We start from the raw sequence: 19,636 nt of genomic DNA on the forward strand, positions 1-19,636 counted from the left end.
CCCTTTTTGTCCCCTCCACCGCGTACGCGAATTTGAAGGGAGTATTCACAACGGTTTATGCTGACAGAACGCCCAGAACTTACTGAATACTGAAATAAAAGCCGTTGGGGCAAGTTCGTTACGTATTTGGGCCGTGATACACCTGTGACGGTGAGGAGGTGCTTCTTTGGAATTAACCCGTGAATCTGCAGAGACATGGTATAACCAATAACGTTTCTCACATTCCTTCATGCCAGATACTGTGTTTTTAATTCAAGCTATTGTCTAAAATGGGATTAGCTGCTGAGTGGAGCTATAAAAGTGATCAAATTCCACTGTTGCTTGACGATCGTTACGAATACAGATAAATACTTTCACGGCTAGCAGCACGCGAACGATAGAAATATATAACAATTTTGCTTGTTCCCCCCATCCAGTTAACGTTTACAGAAGTTTTTGCTTGCTCTAAGCAGAACAAAAATGTGGCTTTCGGAACAAGAGTCATAAACTTCACGTTTATTAGCATATCTTCAGTCAACGTCCTGGCGACGTTCCTGTGACGTTCAACCAGTGCCCAAAATCTCGTGTACTGGATCTTTCATGGGTATCCAAGGGATCTCCAGGCTTTTCCTCCATTCAAATGTCCAAAGCGCGATATCCTGCAGACGTTCCTCGGACATCTGTGATTTACTCGATAAAATAGAAACGCGAATGTCGTTCTGGGACATCCCACAGATATTGCATGGATGTCCAGATATTCAGGACGTTCACGACCTTGTAAGGATGTCCTAGGGATATTAGTGGTTTACTGGGCACTTTTCAGTATAGATCTAGTGTTCGGTGAAGTACAAGAAGCGTAGGTCAACCTATTTGTGATGCATCGTACAACGCCTGCGTTTTACTTTTGTTTAAGTGTCAGAGTATGTTCTGTTGCAGACGGTGGACGCATCCCAGCAAACCAGATACATCCAGGAAATATCCGTAAGATATCTCGCCCGGGACGTTGGGATATCCAGTGGAGTTTGCCACAGATCCGTTTTATATCCATGCGATATCCCAGCGACTAGCATTTCTGCCATGTTTGTAGATCCACTGAAAGTCCCTGCGACGTCTGTCACGGATATTTGGATATATACGGGAGATTACGAATATCGAACATATTTTGCTTTTAACAATTTTGTGCATCAGATATTTAGTGTTTGTAGATTGCGTAGAGACCACTGCAACTGTGCACCAGCAAATATTTATTTGCTGTGTATATGCTGTGTATATTTATTTATTGTGTGTTTTAACCCATTTGATACTATTGGGAACAAAACATTACCTTAGCCTAACAGGATACACCACAGTACTGCAACACCGTGGGACATAAGTGCCGAACCCTGCCTGCCTCACTTGGACCAGGTGGGAAAACCCGCAGTAACCTCTATTTGCGAGCTGGATGGAACATATACTGAAATACAAATCGTTACACACACGTTCGTTAGGGGTAGCGTGGCGTACACCATTTGTAATGGTGACGAGGATGTATCTTCGCAATTCTTGTGTTTCTGCATCAACCCACAGTATACCCAACAACATTTCTGACATCCCTTCCTATCGACTACTGTGTTTTTAATTCAGGTTACCGTCTCTATAAGGACAAACAAATATTTCCTGGATCTCCCATAGACATCCCTAGGATCTGCAGGCTGCTTGTCAGGGGACATTCAAACATCCAGAGCGCGATATCCTTCCAACATACCAGGGACATCTGTTGTTTACTGGGGTAAGCCCAAAACGCAATGAAATTGTGCGATATCCCATAGATATCCTATGGATGTCGAGATATTCAGGACGTTCGCAACCTTGTAGGGATGTCCCAGGGATATTAATGGTTTGCTGGGATTACAAATGGCGGCGGGCGAGATCGGCTACATGGGTGAAGCGACCTTGTACATTACAAGTGAGGCCAATTGTATTGTTTCATTCTAGGTGACCGTGGGACTGTGTTGACTGCAAGAAAGTGAGTTACAAAATGGTCTAGTGTTCCAGCATTCACGTTGGAAGACTGCCAACCTGCTTCTACTCACTTCTGTTTCTTTACAGGTTATTTGCTGTCTCAGCGGTCACACATAGCAAAATTGCAACTGCTTCTTACATCGAAGCGTGTCTGGTGGAACTTTTTGCTTGGACTATTGTTCGTCGGCCATTTCGTTTGAGGAATTATCGTGTTCGTCACCAGGGATGACCTTGATTGAGTTTTGCAGTGCCTGGTGCATCGGATGGGTTGTGTGTCTGTGCAATGTGTACATGTGTTGGAATCAGGTGGTGGTGGTGGTGATGGTGATAGGGCTTGGAATCAGTGAACTGTGTATGGATGCAATTTAAAGGTACGTACGCGCCAATAAAATTTAGTGTTTCAAGTTCGATGTCCTTGGAGCAGTTTTTGTTTTACGAAGCCTTTAAAGGGACTGTCGCATCCGGAACCGTGGTTACGAATCCCATACCAATGTGTTCGGTACACTACCACCGAGCTATTTGCCAAATTTTCTCCTTTCAAAACTGACCGGGTGATGAGGAATCGAATTTAAAAGATCCGGTTTCGTTTTGATCCTCGAAAGCGCCAGCAACATCGCGTGACGCAAGGTGGAATCTGGCTAATCCGCTGTGAAGGACGCTGTCGTCTGCCGCCAAGTCTGGGGCTGCTTTGTTTTTTTCCGGCACGTCGCCCGTATTCACATGTGACACTTTCTAGCGACGCGTATACTATCTCTACGCCTGCATCCTTCGCATGAGATGTCGTTTGGAAACCGACGCAGCGTTCCTGACTCCAGAAAAACTTCCTTCGAAAACCTCCATGTTTGATTTGGCACGCCTAGAATACAGCTACAGCCATACCCCAGACGAAGCGAAAGTTGGAAGCAGCTACATCACTAGTGCACTAGCGGGTATCCAGATGAAGCAAGGAGTGTTCATGCTGTCCGTGTATGCTCCTCGCATTTCACCGATAATATGTACCTGGATGAGAACATCATGCAAGTGCAACTTGGATTGACACAAAAAAGGAACGAATTGAAACTTGACGCCGTTCCGACAGTGTTCCACGAACAAAGCGAGCCAGTAACTTCGACAGTAAGTCACAATATCTATGTAGTTTCCCAATCAGATCTGTCACTCTTGCGCGTGAGTAACTTAGCAGCAAAAGACGAAATCGGTACAACGTAAGGTATCCCCTAACCTATGTTTAATAACTAGATAAATAAAATATAGTAAACAAGTAAAAGAACATGATGTCATTTATATGAACGTGATTGGCTTTTCTCGTTGTCGGACGCGTTATCATGAAACTTTCCCTGTTACTGAACCTGTGACTTTTGTGGAATGTGGTAGACATGATTGGTTTTCATGTGTATTACAGCTGCAGGCAGCTCGACAGGGTCAAGCGCAAGTGGTACGTATATTACTTAAATACATATAATGTGTTTACAATTTTTGGGCACAGAAGAATTCGCAAACTATGAACCCCGATCACTTAAAGGAAGAACTGATGCAGTTTGTGTGCTGGTGTTAGAAACAGGCACCATATACAAGCAGTACCTCTGTCCGTAACATAAGCGCCATAAACCACTTCCCAGTTTCCTTTTATCTCGCTGTTTGTGAGCTGTAGGGCGGCGGTTTTTGCGGTTGTCGTAGCCAACTTGAGGTGCACTTTTGACGTTCTGTGTTATAGAAGGACCAGGTGCTGCTGATCCAAGTCCCATCCATCCATGAAACGGCATCAAACTATGTACGTGTGTGCACGGCAATTTTGCTGAGGGACCTGGTTTTTATACTAATGCCTTTACGACGCCTCTGACAAATTAGGATCCTCCAGAACAGTGCTTTCTTCAAGTTCAAGAAGTAAAGAGAATGACTTCATGGCTTTACTGACATCTCACAGCTACATGCCAAGACAAAATAACTTGAAAGAAGAAAAAAAAAAAGGTTCTTTTCAGGTCCACCCAAGTCTTTGTGCAGAGGCTGACAACAACAATGTTATTGGGAGATGATGAATGATGTTGATGCAATGTTGAGATTAAACCCTTGTTTCCTTTTTTGCAATGCTATACATTACTGCTGGTTAAATGTAAAATGGTGCACCTACCTCCAGAAATTAAAGGGGCTACCAGAAATGTAGTGTCAATTCAACAGAAAAGCTGCATGTTCTACGAGGCACTGTCACATAAGCATTGGCCAAATTTACTGTCCTGTGAGCTTTGATAGGATATGCCGTAGATAGTAGGAAGCCTTTTACTGTAAAGGGGAGGTGCATTATTCGAGTAGTGGGGTCTGAGGCATGAGGGTCATTTCAGGATGTACTATAACTCTTCCAAAATTTTACACTTGGTTGTGCCCAGAGATCGATCCAGGTCCTCCCAAATACCCCGAGTTTTTTTCCTGTGTACCACTGTTATAATGAAACCGCCCAATTTACTGTCCAACCGTTTTATTGCAATTGAAGTACCTACGAAGCTTTTTTTTTTTTTGTGAGTCCCCGCTTCAGATCCCAAGGGACATTGCCAGTGTGGTGCACGCTGATAACTGTCTGTGCATAGCAAATAATAAATATCTGTGCGTGAAGAGTTGGATGTGGACTTGTGCAATGGCTCTTGAATGGACAACACTCAGTCAACACAAAGATTTATTCACATTTGCGTAACATACTGCCTGTCATTATAATAATTATTATAATACATAGACAAGAGGTAATGCTCTGCCAAGGATCTTTGAAGTTACAGTCTTGAAAGCTGTTTTCAAAACAGTGGTACTAAAAAAATTGGATCAATGGCAGGTATCAAAATTTGTTTTGCTGTATCAAGGCAGAACAATCTTCCGTGGGAATGACAAATTGTGGACCTTCCCAGACAGATGTATCACTTACTATGATAATGAGGTGTAATTGTACCATTAGTGAGTTATGAAACGTTACCTGAAATTATTGGACGTGTTATATCCCTCACAGGCTATAATACTGCCAACGATAAGAAGAATTACACTACCATTAAAAGTATAATTGTCACTTATGGCCAGGTAGTTTATTGCTACTGCCTATTCCTTTGCACTTCGGGATTACTGTGGTAACGCAGATTCTGTTTCACACTTCTCAATTGGAAACTACTCAAGTCTATTATGGTGTAGGTGTGAACAGGAAATGAGGCACACTAGAGATGATAGTCCTGATAGGACCGGGATGGAAAAACGTTTGCGAATCATGCGGACGACACAACCAGGTATCTGTCGTCTGTTTCTCGGTCCAAGGAATCTCCGAACTCAGCTTGTAAACACACAATAAGCCGTGAACCTGACGTAGCTGTAAAAAGAAAGGGCACTTTCTAAACACGTAGCACAGTAATTTCCTGACAGTCATTCTAATTCTAACCAGGCCCTTGAGTTGCACAGTTGGTTAGAGCCTTCGTAACTTTCATGGGGCATTCGTCGTGTGTGCAAACAACGATGAAAATAAGATTGCTCAACGTGCCTATCATGCGCACAGTAGGCGAAGACTGTGATCGTCGCTGCAATACTGCGGTGGATACACCACCAGAAGTTCTGGCCTAAGACAGAAAGCTGGGAACAAAGTGTAATGCGTTCTTGCACTGTACTTTGCCGTCATTGCACAACTCTGCCACTTCACCAGCACCGCAGCATATAGGTACTCATCCGGTTCCTGGGGAGCACAGACGACGCACAAACACTTGAGTTGTTTCCTGCGTCGTAGTATGAATGTCACGGGATTAAGTATTGAGCACTCCGATCATGAACGTACCTAAAGCAGTGGTCCTGAGGCTCGTTCTGTTGCGCTAACGCAGCTGCGCCACGTACATCACCAGCGACTTGCAGAAGAAGCGGATCCGTCGAATATGGGCCGTCATCAAACATGTATATTCGTCACGGGAGCCATTACTAAAGGAATTTGAAAAGCACGATTCGCCACTTCCGCGTTCCGAGTCCGCCGTCTCCGTATGTGCCTTCGCCTTCGTCTCCCTGACCTTGCTCATGCAAGCTGCAAGCAGCGGGGACTCCTCTGGCTCGCCGCGTTCTTATTGGTCAGATTCCTTGTGACGCTGCTAAAGATTCTCAGCAGGGAGTTCCGCTTGACGACCACATCCGTCGTCTGCTGTAGCGCCGCTTACACACGAATTATGCAAAAAGTATTCCGCCGATTGGAATGGGACTTTCGGAGTCATGGTCAGGGAAGGACGGGGAATCTCATTTCACTGTGGTTTCGGAATCGATCTGTGGTCGATGCGAGTGTCCTTTTAAGTCATTTTTATTTTTTTATTTTTTGCTTACGGTTCTCGAGAGTGTGTCGTGTATTAGGGGGTCCGTTTAACCCTTCGAAACGATCGCTACTTTCCAGTGGCCGTGGCCAGTTGATCTGATGGCACATATCCGTCACTGGGTTCAGAGTGTAACGTCGAACAAACGAAAAAACGCAGTATTAAACAATATATTTTTAATCGGTCGTCGTTGTAGTTCTTCCTTAACTGACACAATAATGCCTCTCTACGTGTGACGAATTGATCAATGCTCATTTAATTCCACCTTCTTCTGTTTCTTCTTTTTTTTTTTTATTCCAAACACCACGCGTGGTTCTTCACGCAGGTTCGGTTTCCATCACTGACGGACGAGTAGCCTTTCCCATCTTCTGATATTTTGTGTTCAGTGACAAGTGAGTTAATTGGAGCGACGGCGGTAGCGTGGTAAAGTGCGCACGTTTGGTATTTGCCTTACTCTGTGTTCATTGCATAGTTATATAAATTGTGACATCTCTGGTGAAGCCAATCAGCATCTCATCCTTATTGAAATGCCGTGCTGCGCGTAGACGCTGTATAATACCAATATTAGCTTTATATAACTTTCAACCACAGCAAAGGTAACATGGGTAGCGGAACTACTCACATGCGACTTCAGACAACTGTGTCGCGATTGTAAATTTTAACTCGTGTGATGCTATAATACTGAAAGTACCAAGGTACAATGGTGTGTACTGCATTACAACAATTTCAGTGAGATTTGTATTGGAAGTATTTGTTCTCAGTGTATTAAAGGTACTGTAAAGCAGTAGACAAGCATGATATGCCTGTGATGTGACTAGACTCTTTGTTGCTTCTAAATACCATATGCGGAACCATACGACCGACAACACGCTATAAATATTTTTATTTAGCCATGAAAGATGCGGCGTAGTGGAGCGGTGCGACGCCTGGTGTCAAACAACCCCCCCGTACAGCGGGCAACACTGAAAATTGGTATTACACACTATGACATCCGAACTTCGTTATTTTAGTAACCATGTTATCAGTTTTCCTGTTTACCTATGCATTCTGAAACCCCTGTTAACAGTTTAACCTGTCAACCCCTGTTTTTGCGAAGTAACCCAGTGCTGGCCGCTGTTCGATGGGGGCTCTCCCTACTTCTCTGCTGCGCCTGCGCGCTCCTTTTGTTCGCGGCCTCTTTCGAACGACCAAACTTTCTCTGTGAACCTCTGTGAACAAACAAGTCCCGACGCTGTCTGGCTTCTTGAACGTCTGACACATTTTTTTTCAACGGCTCAGCATTTCATTTCAGTTCGCTAATCCGTTTATCCTCAGATGTGGATCGTTGTGTGGATTGCAGGGGCGGATTTTATGGTGGATTGTTTGTCGGGCCCAGTGTTATACGCATGCAATGTGGTTGCCGCCGTATGTGTCAGAAGTACGGATTAATTTCGAATACATAGTACAGTGTTGCCCGTAAACTTTAATTGTAATTTTCTAATTAACTCACCGTCGATTGGAATGAAACTTGCAGAGTTTTTGTCCTAGTGGCTTGGACTATCGAATAGCCACACTAGATGACATTTGATCGGTGCTGCTTTACAGTACCTTTAAAGAAATTGTGACTCAGAACTGTGTTGTGTTGAATTACTATTACCTCGCTTCGACCAAGAGGTTGAAAAATTGTGCTGCTGTTCATGTGAAATGAAAAACATTTCCTGTATGACGCATGGTATGTACAGTGTACAGTGGTGGTCATATAGAACGTCCGATGGATATCCATGTGTGCTTCGGATGTATGTCCATTAGAGGGGAAAAACATCCAGCTTGGATATCTCTGCAACGTACCAGCAACGTGATTTGGACAAGCATTCGATCATCTATAGTACGTCTTTTCAACGTAATCTGGATATATCTGGATATCCATTGGACATATTAAACGTCCCAGCTGAACCATCCTCTGGATGTCTAAAGGATATTTGTGGTTTACTGGGCTTAAACTACATATACTATTTTACTCAACTGTTGATTTCGATTAGCATTATCATTTGTAGCCGTTCCTTGCTCGCAACGACGCTATAAATCAATTCAATTTATTTACTCATAAAAGACCCTGGGGAAGCCGTTGCATGAGAGGAGCAGGGAAACTTTCGCTATGACACATGGCTTCTCAGACCCCGAGCATTCACCAGAATGCACTTTAGGCACATTGGCCCCGCGCAAACCTGAGGTGAAGATTTCAAGTGAAGATATTAAATAGTGACCTTTAAAAGTATTTGTAGGATACAAAGTTGCTCCAAAAAGTATTTAAGATAAGGTATTTCAGTTACGTACAAGTCTACTACGTACGTACACTGGCTCGGACCAGTCTGCCAGTCTCGGACCACCATGAAGAACGTAGTCTACGGCGCCTTCTACGACATTCACAGGTGATGGTGGTGGTCTTTGCCATTCGTTGGTTCATGCACAGGGCATCACCGTTTAGTACGCTCAGGACCAATCACTATGTACGATGGAAGTTAGTTATAGGGGTGCTAGCGCAAATTGGAGTGATCAAAGTTATATTTGCAATTTCCTACCAAAGCAGGGCATACGTTTTTCACTTACACTTAAAATCTATGCAAAGTATCAAATAATGTATCAATCGAGCAACCCGTTCTCAACTTCTCACATGAAATAATGATACAATTCAGAATGGCAGTTAACTCTGATTGTGGTGGGAGGAGAACATCTTATTTAATAGTGCACGTTCCTCGTCTCCCACACGAGACTGCTTCCAGGTGACACCACCCAAAAAATCAAATCCTAAAAATCGCGCAACAGACGTACCGCGGCTCATTCCGATGGAGGCAAGTTCATATTATTGAACCGGTCCATGAACCGAACCATTTAGAATTAACCGGTTTGAACCGCTCTAGTTGCCTTCAGGAGCTAAACCGGAACTGAACCATTATGGCCGAACCCGAACCGAACCGAAAACATTTTGAGTTCGACTCTCTGTAGCATAGCCTTTCTCATTGTTCATGAGGCTTCCCTTGTGGGGAAACTTACTGTTTCAATTTGGTTACAGTCGAAACTCGTTAATATAACTATGGCCGTTCCCGCGGAATTGTCATATTAACGAACACCACGTGTTAAGAGTCGTACCATGATCGTACCGTACAGCTTCGAAACGTAGAAAATTACGCAAGCTGGTAACAGGATATGAATAATGAGGCATTTTAAAATAATGTATGGATTTAATGTATGTATGCATGCATGGTCGCTCCTTGAATCCGATGCATATCCGCGTCCTCATTCCAGCAGTCAGCTGTCCAGTCTGTTCGTTTGCACTTTTTCTCAGACATGGTCGACGAATGCCGTTCGACTGCAGCAGGTCACTGTGACTATGACACCAAGGACACTGCTCCTTTAAGCACGTCAGAGGGGCATCATGAGAGACACCGAAAGCGGGGCTGCGTTTTGGCCGCTATAGGTCAGGAGAACCGCAGTTCAGTGACCAACGGTTATAGTGACGAGGGTAAAGCACACGTGTTCGCCCCTAGTTGTGCGGAAAATACCGGTCACTGTCATATAAACGAAATGTCATATTAACGAATAAGTGTTACCGCGGAGGCCATTGGGAGGAAACGGTTCCCCAGAAAAACGGCCATAAAGTGGGGATGTCGTATTAACGATTGTTATATTGCCTTCCACCTACAGCAGGCAGTGCGACATTTTCACGGGGAATAACAACAAAAACAAGCGTAACACAAACACAGTGGAACGAAATGAGCAGACAGGAATACCGCAAATGCACATTTCTAACAAATTTGTATTATCTTACACATGGAAATACCAGGTGTATGTACAGTGCTGGCCGAAAGTTTACGGAACACCCTCCAGCGCATTCCTTCCTCAGAGTGACACGCTCAGGTTCAGGTTCGCCTAATCCCTTTTGTATCAGGGCAGGCACCACAAGGGTGAACATGAGATAAACTGATGTTCTGAGGCTGGAACAACATAGAAAGGACAGATACAAACAAAGCCTCAAATTGTCTAAGAAATCAACGATGAAAGATGAAAGTCACTGAAAAGGTTAGCCAGCTGTAGGGATCGAACCCACATCTTCTGGATTACCGGTCCAGGGCTCTACCAATTGAGCTAAGCTAACACGCCTTTCCAGCGACTTTCGGGGTGCGTCATCTGAAGGGACGACAAACCAGCCACTCACTCTCACTCCTTTCACTCTTACATTTTTTGCTCACTCATACACACATTCATACGACGGAAATCGACGCAAGCGGCACCTGTTGAACATGAGATAAACTGATGTTCTGAGGCTGGAACAACATAGAAGGGACAGATACAAACAAAGCCTCAAATTGCCTAAGAAATCAACGATGAAAGATGAAAGTCATTGAAAAGGTTAGCCAGCTGTAGGGATCGAACCCACATCTTCTGGGTTACCGGTCCAGGGCTCTACCAATTGAGCTAAGCCAACGCCTCCTCTAACTAGATGCCTGCCGAGGCGAGCGCGCTTCCATTATAAGCCATCTGCCACCTGTTTCTGCAGTTGTCCGCGGTATGGCGCAGCCTTCTGCACCGCACCGACAATGTGGTTCTATGTGCAACCGCGGAAAAAGCGCAGTTTTGGGGGGTTTTCTGTGCTTTCTTTTTTATAATTTGAGCTGCAATCGATACAGTAGCCAGAACTGACCCTGTGTGACAAAATTCTCACCTCAATACCAGAACACTGAGCAGTAATAAAGGGAGAAAAGGGGAGGGAGCAGATGAATCGACGCTCCGCGCGGCCGCAATTTGGCAAAAATTTGATATAAAAACGTTTGTTCGTACCTGGAGTTCTCGCATCCTTATTTGCAGTTATCACAGGAACAGGGCTGCGCAGTGTTCCATGGACGATTTTTTCATCTGATATCGTTGATGCGTGTCGCGACCGCGGATAACGGGATGTGCATCAATGATGACTCGGGCCGAGGCATGGCCTGGGGCGACGTGCCGAGAAGCTCAGCACAGCTGCGACATCAGCATCGAAGCAGCAGCTCCGCAATCCATCTGAACACTTGGCTCTCGAGAGCATTCCATCACCAGCGGTCGGCACTCGTGCCGTCGTTTCCACATGCACTTTCGTTTTTCATGAAGGCGACGCCGTCCCTGTCGATTCATCTGTCTTGCTGGCGCAGCTGACGTATTTAGAGCTTCAAAACTTTGCGGGAGAGCGGTTTTCTGTTAAAATATTTTGCCACGGCGTTTCTATCAGTAATGTCCAGCGCATGGTTCGAAAGCAGTGGTTTCATGAATTTCCTGCAGATAAGCTCTAAGAGAGTGTGCCTGTGCCCATCATCATCGATTGTACACCGAAGTGTGGCAGTGCCCTTGAGTATCGGGATGCTGTTTTTGACACACGTCTCGAGGGGCCTCTTCAGACGCTCAGGATGAGAGAGAATAACGTCCACAAATTTCTTGAGGGCATAGAGGACCCTTATCAGTTCTGGAGTTGGGTAGGACAGCCCTCCTCTGTCTTGATGCTTGATCATGCCGTCCAGAACAGAATTTCCCTTCGCTTTGAGAACTAGATTAACACAGTTCTCACATGGGATTTTCTCGGTCACCACACGAGATATATATCCACCAACAAGTGCAAGAGCTGCCATGTCTGGGCTTGGCACGAACGGACGCGACGACGCGCACAGGTCCCGTAATACTTGTTGTGCGATCACGATGGTCTTGTCAGGCGTTGACGCAGTTGTGTCAGGGGCTCTAATTAGTGGCCGCGACGAACAAAATGGAGTGGAACTGCTAACGTTGCTCTTCTCGGACGATGCCACAATTCCAGTTTTCAGCATTTTCTCCAGACCGCACAGCGCGCTTCTTACGTCGAGCATGTCATTGCATCCCGCGCTGCGCCTGAGTATGCCGAACAGGGATTCAATTGGATCGCTGGAGAATTTGCGGGTGAGAACGAACTGGAAACCTCGTTCGCTTAGGAGAAACCGTATGCATTGCACGTTGGAAAGCGTCGTGAAGACAAGCGCGTGGTAGGTCTCCTTGCTGAAAAAATGTCCTTGCGGACTGCCGTCCTTGATGCCCTTCAAATATTCAAGGAAATCGGCTTCTAGCCAGTGAAGTCTTGGGTCTTCAGTATCGGAGAACTGCCTTGAATCTGGATTGTTCTGGTGAATGTGCTGTTGACAGTTGCTCACATCCATCATGCCAAACCATCTGTACACGGTGGACATAAAGTCGATGGTCGGGCCTGCGTCCGCAAACTGTAAGTCACAAGTATGCCCCGCTTGGTCCTTCATAAAGCTCAAAGCTGCTGTCACTGGAGGTGAAAAGACTTGAATTGCGGTTTTCACGCTCATCTTCTCAATATTCGATGGGAAGATGTGCTTCCTAGTGAGGAAGCGCACTGGTTTTACTGTGGACCCCTTTTGCATCTTGTACAACTCCTTGAGGTACACAGATGAAATTTCCTTATTGGCGCCCATGTCCTTTGCCAAAAACTGGGAACGGATGTTCTTCATTATGTGGCTTTGGTCGAAGGCAAGCATGAGACTTCTCGTGGGGTCCGCAGGGTGTGGCACCCGGGTTCGGGGCTCCCCTTTTGACAATACCTCCATGGCTGCAACATTGATCTTATGGTTATCTGTTACAAGCCTCACGACGTCATATCCTATCTCCTCTGTCCTCTTAATGACGTGCCTCACTGTTTCTGCTAGCAAGTCACCAGTGCAACCCTTTGTAAAAAAGTAGCCCACTGGGATCTTAAACCTCGCGTGGAGGCCACACAGCAAGAAACACAGGAGCGAGTTGGCGAGCTGATCCTTTTCAGATTTTTGCAAAAGATGCTCAAGATCTTCGCTCATGTCAACATGCCCAAGAAAGGAGTCCCTTTGTTTGTGATATTCAAGTTTTTGTTTTATGTGCATTTCGTCCACGACGAGGCTACACATTCTGGACTCAGGTGTGTCCAGGGATTCAAGCTCAGTGCGCAGTCTTTTCGTCACCAGGTCGCTGAAGCCGATTTCGCCTGCAGAGCTGCCCAGGTACTTTTGAAGTGTACTCCTGCAGGGAAGGGAAAAGAGGTTTTCTGCCCTCATGTATTCGTACGACTTCGCTGAAAAGTTGCGCAGGATTATACAGTGTCGAATGGTCGCTTCGGACCACTTGGGTTGCTTGGCACCGTAGTTTACAGCTTGGTCCATGAGAAGCTTTGCTTTTATGGCGTGTTCAGAATCCCTTGCGACAGCAAGAAACTTGTCCACGTAGCATTCTTTCTTCAGCTGCTCAAGTTCTTTTTTGTAGGCCTCCACCGTCGCTAGAAGTTTTTCATACCGTGATTTCCAGGCTCGTTCTTTTTCACGGAATTTTTTTCTTTCCCTTAAAAGAGCTGGCGAATGAGCCCATGATGTCTGGGTCCCGAAAGATCGCATAACTTGCACGGGCACAGCCTGGCCTGGCGACACTGATTCCTGAGCTCCCTCGCCCTCACCAATTGAGGTGCTACATTCTGCATTTATTTCCGCTGCCACATAGTCGGAAGTCGTTGTTAACCTGATCCGGATAGGTACCGGCTCATTCATTTCTGGGACAAGCGACGATTCACGTTTCCTTTTTCTGATGCTGCTATCGTCACGATCTTTCCTTTGGACTGGCTGCATGTACGAGGGGTATTGGGGAAAGATACTGGGCACAGCTCCTTGTTTTAATATTCGCCTCTTCGTATCGGTCCGGAAGTCACTTTCGGGGAAGTGAAGACTGCAGAGAACTGCGCAACTGGACGGTTGCCAGTCCTTTCTAGAAATCACTGTCAGCCACTTTTCACGGAGTTTCAAATCCGCAGGGATCTCGTGAAATGACACGCCTGTTTGTTTGTTGCGCTCGGACGACGCGCAAAACAGCGCGCAGCAGCACTTCATTTTGCTTTCAACTGATTCCTTGTTTCCAGGAAGAGGCAGAGCAAAAACGTGGGTACAGGGGAACAAAGTAGTATTTCGCCACTCACAACGTGTTGAATATCGGAGGGAGGTCGACTTAACACCAAAAACTACTAGATTCCATTTCTTATGATGTCTGTCGTCTGCTACGTGGTGGTGCGAAAGGCAGCCGCGCGGCGGCGCTGCCTTCCGCACCAGGAAAACGAGGGAAAGGGTAAGGCGGGAGACTTCGCGCCGCCTCGGCAGGCATCTAGTTAGAGGAGGCGTTGGCTAAGCTAACACGCCTTTCCAGCGACTTTCAGGGTGCTTCATCTGAAGGGACGACAAACCAGCCACTCACTCTCACTCCTTTCACTCTTACATTTTTTGCTCACTCATACACACATTCATACGACGGAAATCGACGCAAGCGGCACCTGTTGAACATGAGATAACCAAGAAGCACCACAACTCAACAGTGATTGGCAGTGGGTAGGAAACAACAGAAAACAAGGAGAAAAGAAAGGAGGAGGAGTGGGATTTATGTACCGCAGACAGGCGGTAACAGTAATGGGGAAAAACGAGTGTCGAGAGCATCTATGGTTGCACCTCCAAACAACAACTGGAAACGCCTTCTCAGTAGCCGTAGTATACATGGCAACCGGTAACGAAAAACAGTGGAACGACGATATACTATACAGCTGTCTACAAAGGGACATACTTGAAATCGAGAGGAGGCATGCGGGAAGGAACATAGTAATCATGGGAGATTTTAACTGCCACTGTCTGGAATTGGATGGAAAAGAGACTGCTCAAGCAATGAGGACACTAGCCGAAAAAAACAGCCTGACGATCCTCAACCTGGAACCTAGTTGCCAGGGTCGGAAACGTGGTCGCGAGGCACTCAAGCGTCATCCATTGACTATGCGTTAGTGAACCACAACCTCTATCAGGACAAGGCGTACAGTCTAGATGTCAACATTGATGAGGAGGGCACGTTCAGCTGCGACAGCGATCACAACCGACTTAAAGTGACCATAACATCGAAGAAGAAAATCGCACCCACACCGAAGAGAACGCGAAAGAAAAGAATAGAACAGCTTTGGAAAACACACGACGAACAGGCCTTGGAAAAATTTTCGGATGCCTTAGAAGAAGCCTTCCAGGAAATGTCAGACATCACATATGAGGCTTTCGTGTCACTACTGGAAACCAAGGCGGCGGAGGCAGTACCGAAAACTACCGGCAGACATAAAATAAGACAGGATAAACCATGGTTCGATACAGAGGTAAAAACCGCAATCCAGGAGAGGCAAAAGCTCAACAGAGAACGACGAACGGCGGTAAAAACAAAGGAATATCCTACAGAAGAGGCCCTGTATCAAAGACAGAGACAGAAAGTAAAAGAGTTGATAGCGCAAAAAATTCGATCATTTCACATGAAAGTTGAAGCAGAGGTACTTGAAGGGGGCAAAAAAGCCGGGTCAAAACTGTGGAGGTTCATACGCGGGATTACTGGTCAAGAGAGCACAGAACCGACCTACAAGATCCGCACCGAAGACGGCACCGAGTTACACGCGAAAGGTGACATCGAAGATTCCCTCACGACATACTACAGGAAACAGCAACAAATACTGCGAGATCGAAAATCGCAAAGTGGATCGGAAACACAACAACAAACAGAACATAGGTCAACAGGAACGGTTGCGGAAATTGAAATTGGAATAAGCGAAGTGGAAAGAAACATAAAACCTTGTTGAACGGGAAGGCGACTGGTCCGGACGGTATCCCGAATGAATTTCTGAAAGTCTTGAAAGCAGGGGCGATAGGGACTTTATGCAAGTGTTTCAATGAAATATTGCAAAGCAAACACATACCCGAAGCATGGAAGGAAGCTAATGTTAGACTCCTATTCAAGGGAAACGATAGGCCTAAAGAAAATCTGAATTCCTATAGGCCCATAGCGCTTCAAAGCAATATATACAAACTTTTCTCCAGAATCATGTCGAGAAGACTACAAGACGAAGCTGACTGCAATCTGAGCGAAGCACAGAATGGATTTCGACGAAACAGGAGGACTGGAGACAACATATTTATTCTCACCCAGATAATAGAATTATACCAACAACAAAAGAAAGAACTGCTCATGGCATATTTAGATCTGGAAAAAGCATATGATACCGTTGTACACGAGCTCCTTATCCAAAAAATGAGATCAAAACAGCTGTCGGAATCCACAATAGCACTTATCCGGAATCTCTACAAGGAAAACTACAGCACGTATCACCTAGGACCATACAGATCAGGAAGAATAAAGCAAGACGTGGGCCTGCGACAGGGATGCCCAATGTCACCCATCCTGTTCAACATCTATATTAACGATCTACTCGAAGAAATCACTGCGGCAGGAAAAGGCGTGCGTCTCAACACGAAGAAAACAGACGGCACTGACGAATACTTAAATATTTCCGCTCTAGCATTCGCAGACGACATAATTCTCATCGCAGAAACGAACGAGGACCTCCAATATCTCCTAGACATATGTAGCACCAAAGCGACCGCTGACAGCATGAAGTTCAGTACAGAAAAAACCAAATGAATGGGCTTCGGAACAAAGACCGGTAATAAATTTTACCTACAAGACAAAGAAATCCAACATACGGAGGCATACGTATACCTCGGAATAACCACCCGGAACAATATGGACTACCTAATCGATCATGAGCGTAGGCTACTCCAAAAATCCCACAAAAAAAAAAAAGGCACGCATATCATCTAGCCAGACATTCATACAATCAGTACTCAGTGGGACGCCTACTATGGAAAGCCACAGTTGTTCCAACGGCAACCTATGCCAATGAGGCTGTCTGTTATCAGAAAAAAACTATAGATCTCCTCGATCGGGAGCAGCGAGAGATGGGGAAGTGGTTGCTGAGAGGAAACTTTGCAACTCCAAATCCAGCCATCGAAGGGGAAATGGCGTGGTCGACGTTCGCATTCCGGGACGCGCGATCAAAACTCAGGTATCTCGGCCGGCTCATACACAGTCCCGACGATAGCTACATAGGACGAATGTTCCGCCACATCCGGTACATACGCACTAAAACCTCATGGATCAAAAGAATCAACGAAATAGACCGGATGTACAACAAAGGAACGACAAGACAGAAAGCCAAAAGCGAAACAGAGTGGGCAAGGATAATCACCAAAGAAATGAACAAGATAGAAGAAGAAAGGTGGCGAACCGCAACGGGTAAAAAGAAGAGCATGGACTTCTACAGTGAAAACAAAGATCAGCGAGCACCAGAAACGTTCTATAGGGGCGACCACAGAAGTGGACTCCTTTTTCAAGCCCGGACTGGATCCCTATTAACTAGACGACGAATACACGATTTGTTCCACACTGACAGCGCGGAATGCACCATCTGCAACACCGGGGAAGACGAGGACCTCCAACACATACTATTCTCTTGTCCGACACTGGAACAAACAAGACCGAAACCGGAACCAATGTCCTCGCTATTGGGCTTTGGCAGCGACTACTCGACACAGAGCATAGAGCAGACAAAGCGCCACCTGGAAGCCTGGCAAAAAGCGTCAAGAGAAAGTTGACGATATTGTAGTGTTTCTTTCTTCTTTTTTTCAGAGACTTTTCCTGTCTCTACGCCTGTGAAGCTCTTACACGAGCTCTGCCCTGATTCAAAAGGGATAAGGCGACTCTGATCCTGATCCTGAACTTCTCTCGAGCACAGAAAGAAACATGCAAGAGCTGTTAGACATCTGCACAACCGTAGCCGGGGAGGATGGATTTCGATTCAGTCAGGAGAAGTCCCAATGGATGGGTTTCAACGTTGTTGACCAACCAACCTTGCTACTACAAGAAAAGACTGTTGTAACGTGCACTTCGTACAAGTACCTCGGGGTCACGATCACGAATGAACCGCAATACTCAGACGCCCATGAGAGGAATTTAGTACTTAAGTCAAATCGATTGAAAGGGTACACCTGGAACCTGGCCAGAAATTCCTATAACCCGTACACGGTTGGACGCATCCTCTGGAAGACAGTGGCCGTCCCAGGTGCCACCCACGCAAATGACGTGCTGGTATACCAGCCCCCAACACTGAAAGCTCTGGATAGACACCAGTATGAGCTTGGCCGGTGGGTTCTTGGCGGCAATTTCGCGACAGCTCGACTAGCGGTGACGGGCGAGATGGGCTGGTCGACATTCGGGGAGCGCGACGCTCGGTCGAAGCTGACGTACCTCGGCAGGCTGACTCACCTGCCAGACCGTAACTATGCCACCAGAATTCACCGGCACGTAAGATACCACGGCGTGAGGACAAACTGGGTCCGAAGGATAGCCGCCCTGGACAGAACCTATAGCGCGGGCACCACGCGACACCTGTCTAAGTCCGAATAGGAATGGTCTCGGAAGGTAAAGAAGGAAGTACGAGCAAAAGAACAGATACTCTGGCGCGAGTCACTGGCGAAGAAAAAGAGCCTGGACAACTACGCAGCTTGCAAGGAGATCCCGGCCCCAGTAGCGGAGTATAGAGGCGATAGGGACAGCGCTCTGCTCTTTCAGGCAAGGACAGGATCCCTCCTTACCCAAAAGAGGATCTTTGAGCTCTTCGGAGAGGGAGACCCTGTGTGCCTCCTCTGCGGCAAAGAGGAGGAAGACATCGACCATATCTTATTCCGATGTGACGCATTAAACAGCCTGGACACCCGAGGGGAACTCCTCAAACACCTGAGAATAAAGCCATGCTTTTGGGCTTCAGTGACTTTCGCCCAATCGTAACGGACGCCGCTCCTTGCACCTCAACGAACAACGAATCTGATACAGTGCCATTGGAAAGCTGTGGAGACAGGAGCCCCCGCGCGCCGCCTTCCCCTCAGCGCCCCACTCACCCCATCCACAGAAACGGCTCTGCCCCACTGATCTCTATGTATAAAGGCTGGATCGCGCATGGGAGAGGGGCTCGTGGGGGAGAGGCACGCATTCGGGCCGCCATGTTGGGAGGCCCTAAAGCGCTGTGTGTGCCCATAGAAAACAATGGGAGGTAACAGAGATTGTGAGTATTTATTGCGCTGCAGGCGTTGATCGTTGTTTGTCATCACACAATTTTGTAAGGTGCCAGTATACTGATGTATCCTAACAGTGTTTCACAGGTGTCCTGCCGTTCGATTCTTAATTACGTTATGTTTTGCATTCCGAAACTAGACCGTCACTGCAGTGCAGCGCTGGGGATTGTACTACAGCACGTTTCCAAGCCAATATTTCAATAAGAAACGATGTGAGATTAACAACGACCATGTAATAATCTCCCGTGCTGCGTTGTGGGCAAAAATTGTTCCACAAAGAACGGTCCCAGAAAGGATATACCCGCATGGTAGAAAGAAATCGCCCCGTAGAATCACAGCCGTTGTTTTAGACAGGCGTATGCGTTGTGA

General features: G+C 46.3%; 1 long non-coding RNA gene across 1 annotated transcript; it reads left to right on the top strand.

The window, feature by feature from the left end:
* The first annotated feature begins 2,646 nt into the window (after window positions 1–2,646).
* LOC135397861 (uncharacterized) lies at window positions 2,647–3,746 on the top strand. The gene is made up of 3 exons (XR_010423812.1): window positions 2,647–3,093; window positions 3,380–3,412; window positions 3,692–3,746. It is a non-coding gene; the product is annotated as an uncharacterized LOC135397861 (long non-coding RNA).
* Window positions 3,747–19,636: the final 15,890 nt, after the last annotated feature.

The sequence above is a fragment of the Ornithodoros turicata genome, chromosome 6, assembly GCF_037126465.1.
Source record: "Ornithodoros turicata isolate Travis chromosome 6, ASM3712646v1, whole genome shotgun sequence".
Taxonomy (NCBI): Eukaryota; Metazoa; Arthropoda; class Arachnida; order Ixodida; family Argasidae; genus Ornithodoros; species Ornithodoros turicata.